The 5,829-nt window shown below is 57.4% G+C and overlaps 1 long non-coding RNA gene across 1 annotated transcript; it reads right to left on the reverse strand.

Annotated features, from left to right (window-relative positions):
* Positions 1–1,956: 1,956 nt before the first annotated feature.
* On the reverse strand, positions 1,957–4,486 carry LOC135320481 (uncharacterized). Its single transcript, XR_010379621.1, has 3 exons — positions 4,413–4,486; positions 2,572–2,689; positions 1,957–2,213 (listed from the first exon to the last, which is right to left on the reverse strand). It is a non-coding gene; the product is annotated as an uncharacterized LOC135320481 (long non-coding RNA).
* Positions 4,487–5,829: the final 1,343 nt, after the last annotated feature.

A 5,829-nucleotide genomic window follows, 5' to 3' on the forward strand; every position in this document is an offset into this window, starting at 1 on the left:
CCGCCCCCTCACCCTACTGCAACCCCGGGGCAATATGACCCGGAGAAACGTGACCTGGGAACGAGGGTCGGCCACGTCAGGCCTCCAGAGAGATGGGAGCTTATCCTCCACCTCGCCAGGGGCAGCCCCTCTCTCCTCTCCAACACCTGATCTCACCGCGCCCACCTCCCAGGAGCAACCTGACCGGGTGTGGGGTGTCAGGCGAATCTTGCGCGGGAGAGGCCATCCCCAGGCCAGGTCAGTGGAGAGGAGAAGAAGTGGCCCCATTAGGCGGGGCAGCCGGACATCGCAGCTGCCTCTGCACTTCGACCGCATCGCGCCCTTCTCCCAGGAGCAAGCTGACCTGGAGACGGGCATCCGGCTTCTTGGGCAGCAGAGGACGCCCCCAGGATTGGCAGCGGGGAAGAGGAGAGCAAATTGACAGGCTCAGCGCTGCAGGTCTTCTACCCCCGCCGTCGCCACCCCCGCACCTTAAAGGCACCGCCAAGGGCACCCCTCCCCCAGCAGGTTGAATGGGACAGGTGTGTCTGGTGATCTGGGGGAGGAGAGGCCACTCCCACACCAGGCAATCGGGGAGACGGGAGCCAATCCACCAGCTCCCCAAGGCAGCCACCTACCCCCGCAACAGCCACCTCTCTTGACCCCTGACCTCACGGTGGCCTCCTCTAGGGAGCAGGCTGACCTTGAGATGGACATCCGGCGAACTTGGGACAACAGAGACCGCCCTCAGGGCAAACCATGGGGGGAAATGGGAGCAAATGGACCGGCTCCATGGGAAAACCTGCCGCTGCTGCCACCACCCCCAACGTACCACGCCCGCCTCCCGGGGTCAGGCCGACTAGGATACACGTGTCCCGTAACCCAGGGCAACAGAGACCGCCCCCAGGACAAGCCGCGGGGAAGATGGGAGCAAATGGGCCCGCTCCCCCGCTGCAGGCCCCCGATCCCCGCCACCCGTGCACCCTGACTACCCTGCCTCACGCCCCCAGCAGGCAAAGTGGGACAGGGGTGTCCGGGGACCTGGCGCAGCAGATGCCGCCTGCAGGCCACGCGGCACTGACATGGGAGCTAATACACAAGCTACCCCGGGGCAGCCTCCCTATCCCCGCAGCCACCACCTTACCAGCCCCCTGACTGCACCGCACCCATCTCCCAGGAGCAACCTCACCTGGAGTCGGACCGCAGGCAAATCTCCGGCGGCAGAGGTCGCCCTCAGGCCAGGCCGCGCGGGACAGAAGAAATGGAGCTACTCCCTGGAACGGACCCCCTCCCCCTGCAGCCGCCGCCGCCGCCTCCCAGGGGCAAGCTCACCTGGAGACCCGCGTCCCGCCTCTACGGCAGCAGAAGCTGCCACTGGCTCCGCCGCGGGGGAGAGCTGAGCGAACTGACCGGTTTCCGCGCGGCAGTCCCCCTAACCCCGTGGGCCCCGCACATTAATGGCACCGTCCCGACTCAGCAAGCTGAGTGGGACAGGCGTGTATGGTGACCAGGGGCAGCAGAGGCCGCTCCCAGGCCCGGCAGCCGGGAGAATGCAGCTATTCCACCAGTTCGCCAGAGGCAGCCGCGCTCCGCCCCCCTGTCGCTGCCGCTGCCCCCTGACCTAACCGCCCCACCTCCCAGGAGCAAGCTTACCTGGAGTCCAACATCTGGCGAATCTCCAGCGGCCAAGGCCCCCCTAGGCCAAGCTGCAGGGAAGAGAAGAAATCGACCGGCTTGCCCGGGCAGCCTCCCACGCACCGCCGCCTCCGCCGCCCCAAACGATTGCACTAGCCTCCCGGGGTCAGGCTGACTGTGAGGATGTGCACTTGCCTTCTAATCCTGGCCACGTGAATGAGCACCTCCCTGCATCCCTACACTCCCTGCACCTCTGCACCCCTGCCACTATCTGCACTTCTGCACTGCCTGCACTTCTGCACCCCTGCACCCCCGCAACCCCTAAACTTCCTGCGCCCTCCACAGCCCCTGCACCCCTGTCACCAGTTACACTTTTGCACTGCCTACACTCCTGCACCCCTGCATGTCCCACACACCACCTCTTGGGCCTGTGGCAGAGTCTCTGCTGTTAGACCAATGCACAGGAACTCACATCTTTGCCAGTATATGATGCATCAGTGGACGTCTGGGGTTGGCTGCAGGAAGGTACATGTTCCCGGTCACTAGCCTGGGCCACTAGGGTGATCTCTCTGAGGTCACCAAGGGCGGGCTCAGAGATGCTGTTTTCCGGGAAGAGAGGAGTTGAAACAGGTCTTGAGGGCAGAGCTGTGCTCACCAGGCCGTCCACGCTTCATGTTTTACACAGGGCTTCGGAGAAGTGAAATGGATCCAGCCAAGTAAGACCGGCCTGCTGTACGCCCACCTCAGTCCTGGGCTTTGAGTCAGACCGACTGGCTCCCACCCTCACGGCCCAGTTTTGGTACCTGAATGTTCCCTTTGAGGCATCCCATCAGTTCTCATGAAGAAGTCTGGCTGCTTCCACCCCATGGCCCTCCCTCCTGTGCTGGCCTCAGGAAGTTTCCTTATTTGGGGAAGAAGGCAGCCCACCCCCTACCCCACCCCTCACCATGCTCTCACCCAGGCTGCTGCTCTCTCTGCCCATCAGAGTCTGGAAAGCCATCCCTCTTCAGTTATGTCCCTTCTGAGATGGACTTGCTTCCACTCAATTCTAGGCGAGGATGCACCATGGAATGCACTGGGTAAGAGAACCAAAATAAATACTTTCTTCTGTGAGGTTTTCTGTTTATCTACTGGGATGGGCTGTGTGTAGTTTGCTACAGCTATTGGTGTGAGAGGCTAAAACAGCCTGTGTGTCCTTGTTTTCATCTCCCCGCTGTCTTTGGGTTTTCCCTTGACACTCCTGAGACATTTACTTCTTTTAGTTTTATTCCTGTTATTACACAGGGGCCCTACTGACATGGAGGTAAGGTGTTGGGGGATCAGGACAGAGCAGGGCATCTGTAGTCCTGTGATTAGTTCTCATTGAGCCTATGCCCTGAGCTGTGACCTCCACAAGTGTGTCTCTTTCCCCCCACCCCAATTTGGGTGAGACAGATGGGATTTCCCTTCTCCCAGGTTGGTTAGGCTCTGGTAAAATAATTTCTCATTAAAAAAACAAACAAACAAAAAACAACTTCCCCAAATGAAACAGAATGTTTTGGGTATATTTCAATAGAGTTATTTTCTCCTTTCCAGGCAGGAAGCATGAGGAGTTATCCTCTGAGGCCTTCATTCTGAGAACAGGACACGGTCCTGGAGGTAAAATGCATGAAAAAGAGCAGGGGGCCCCTCTGACTGGCCCCCTGGAGTTGTCACACTCGGACTTCCCCACGCTGAGACTTCCACTGGCCTCAGGGACCTGTTAAATCTGCCTGCCCTGGGGGTTGTTACAAAAGCGGGTTCTGCCCTGGGAGCTGTGACTCGCCAAGCCTGCCTGGCTGCCTCTCTGTGTTGGGAGCAGATTTTCCCCTCATTTTTCTGGGATCTAAGAAGTACAGTGGGATTGCAGCTCCCTCAGCTCTGGTGTTGTTTTCAGGACAGAAGGAGCAATTTCTGAGCTCCACAAGAGCTGGAACAAAGGCTGGAATCCTCCCCTCCTCTGCCTCCGTGCAATAAGTGGCTGTGGTTCTAGCCGAGTTTCTGAAGATGTGGATTTAAACACACACATCCCAGCCCCTACAGGAGCACACAGTCCCATAAATCCCCCCAGTTTCCACTGGTAACTACTGAGCTGATGGGGACACGGGTTTCGGGTCCACAGAGGCCTGACTGCACTACTTGCTCCGTGGCCTATTAACGTGGTTGCTCTGGGTCTTGTCTGAAGTGGCTTGCTTACCGCACCTGGTACATGGGAAACACAAAATAAGTTCTAGAAACTTCACTTTTTCTCCCTCCAGGGCCTTCAAACATAGAAAGTATTAAGTGAACTCAGACGGCCTAGTCACCGCAATGAGGTCCGTCCAGCCTGGCTCTCCTGAGTGATGGGCACTGACTTGCACCTTAACTCGGAACAGTAGGGGAACCGCCTTCTTCTAACTGGGCCTCTCCCCACACCGGGCACGCCCTCAGCTGAGACGGTGTCAACTCCCCCATTGAGGTGTGTGCTGGTGGCTTCAGTGTGACCTGGCCCTGCCGGGATATGAACCTGCAGTGAGTGAGGTGGAGGGTCGGGTGGAGAGGGGTCCCTTCTGGGGTGGCAGGGGGCCCGGTAGCACCCAGCCCGGCCTGGTGCCTGGGGCTCCCTAACACCTCCTACAGCTCCTGGGTTGGCTCCGGTCCTGGCCAATCCATACACCCTCCCAGCATCTTCTCATTAAGTCCCTTTTTGCTTTTATCAGCGAGAGGTGGCTTCTGTTGCTTGTTCAGTGAAACAGTACATAGGGAAACCAGACTATTTCTAACATCAGTAAAATACCAACCTCAGTTATCTCGCCGGGCAGACCGTGCAGCACAAAGGCCTGCAGAGGGCTGTGCGAACGGCATACGTGAAGGGTCCTCATCATCTGTCTTCAGAGATGCAGAAGCTGGTGGTTCAGGTAAAACCTCAGGGAGGGATTGAGGAATCCAAAGCTGGTTGGTTTCAAAGGCTAACAGGTCAGACCAGACCCCTGAGCTGTGGTCAGAAGCCTAGCTCAACATCACGCAGACTCAGCACCCTAAGTGCCAGGTGGGGGCGGTGGTGTTCCCTTTGCAGGCTCTCATTGGGGATTCACTGTAGTCCCTTAAATGCAGCAGAGATTCCAGCCCCCTTAGCCCCCACCCTGCGTGTTCCATGACACAAATCCCGGGAGTGTTTAATTTTCATCTTTGTTTAGGAGGATGAAGGAGGGGCAAGAGGAGACATAAATTCATACTGACTGACACAAGGTCACAGCCAGTACCTCCTCCTTGGAGAGATATGTGCTCCCAAAATGGTGGCTGGGGGGCTGGGCGGAGACCCTCCACTGGTCCCAGAGGGACCCCCTCATCTGGCCACAACTGATGGGTTGGACAACAGATCCAGAGGGAGACAGAGCATCTTTCCTGGGAATTTGGAACTGACACACAGAAATCAAGTTCACTCATCTGGGGATTGGCGAGGGTGAGGGGCGGTGGTTGGAAGTCAAATGAAACCAGAGCATGAGAGAAAGTTAGAAGTGAAAGAGAGAGAGACAGAGAGACTGAGCTTGTGAGAGCAAATAGTCAGAAAGAAGGAAAACAATCAGGGGACAGAGGAATTCCAGCTCTTGACTGTCTAGTTTGTCCTAGCCCATAAACGACCCCGCGGGATGGTTAATAAAATTCCAGTTTTGCAGATAAGGATAAAGGCTGAAAGAGGTGGGGGCTGGGTTTGGGTGCACAGTTAATTCAAGTGCCGCTGGACCCCTCATTTCCCATTGCCTGAAGGCACTGTAATCCTCACTGGGAACCCTGCGGTCCCCTGACAGCCCAGCACCCTGATCAAATGGCCCCTGCGGGAGTGGGAACCCCTCTGAGGGTGAAGAGTTCCCTGAACCGAGATGCCATGCATCAGCAGGCTCCTGCACACCCCAGGTTAACATCTCCACAGCTGTGCAGTCTCCCGACCCACTTCCCTCCCTGCCAGGCACCCCTTCCTTACCACCGAGTGTACTTCAGGAATTCAGACACAGGGATGCCCAAAGCAACACGAGCCCACCGGCTATACAAACAGCAGACTCCCAGCCCCACCTGGGTTCCGAGGGGACAGTAGGCGTCCTCAGCTTCCATGTGTCTAAGACAATCTTCTTCAGCTGGTGGTTATAGAGAAAAATAAAAGGTCCAAAACATAGTTCAGTGAGGAATTCCTCCAAGGACCTGACTCCAGAGACTACAACC

This window comes from Camelus dromedarius, unplaced genomic scaffold (genome assembly GCF_036321535.1).
Source record: "Camelus dromedarius isolate mCamDro1 unplaced genomic scaffold, mCamDro1.pat HAP1_SCAFFOLD_117, whole genome shotgun sequence".
In the NCBI taxonomy this organism is placed as follows: Eukaryota; Metazoa; Chordata; class Mammalia; order Artiodactyla; family Camelidae; genus Camelus; species Camelus dromedarius.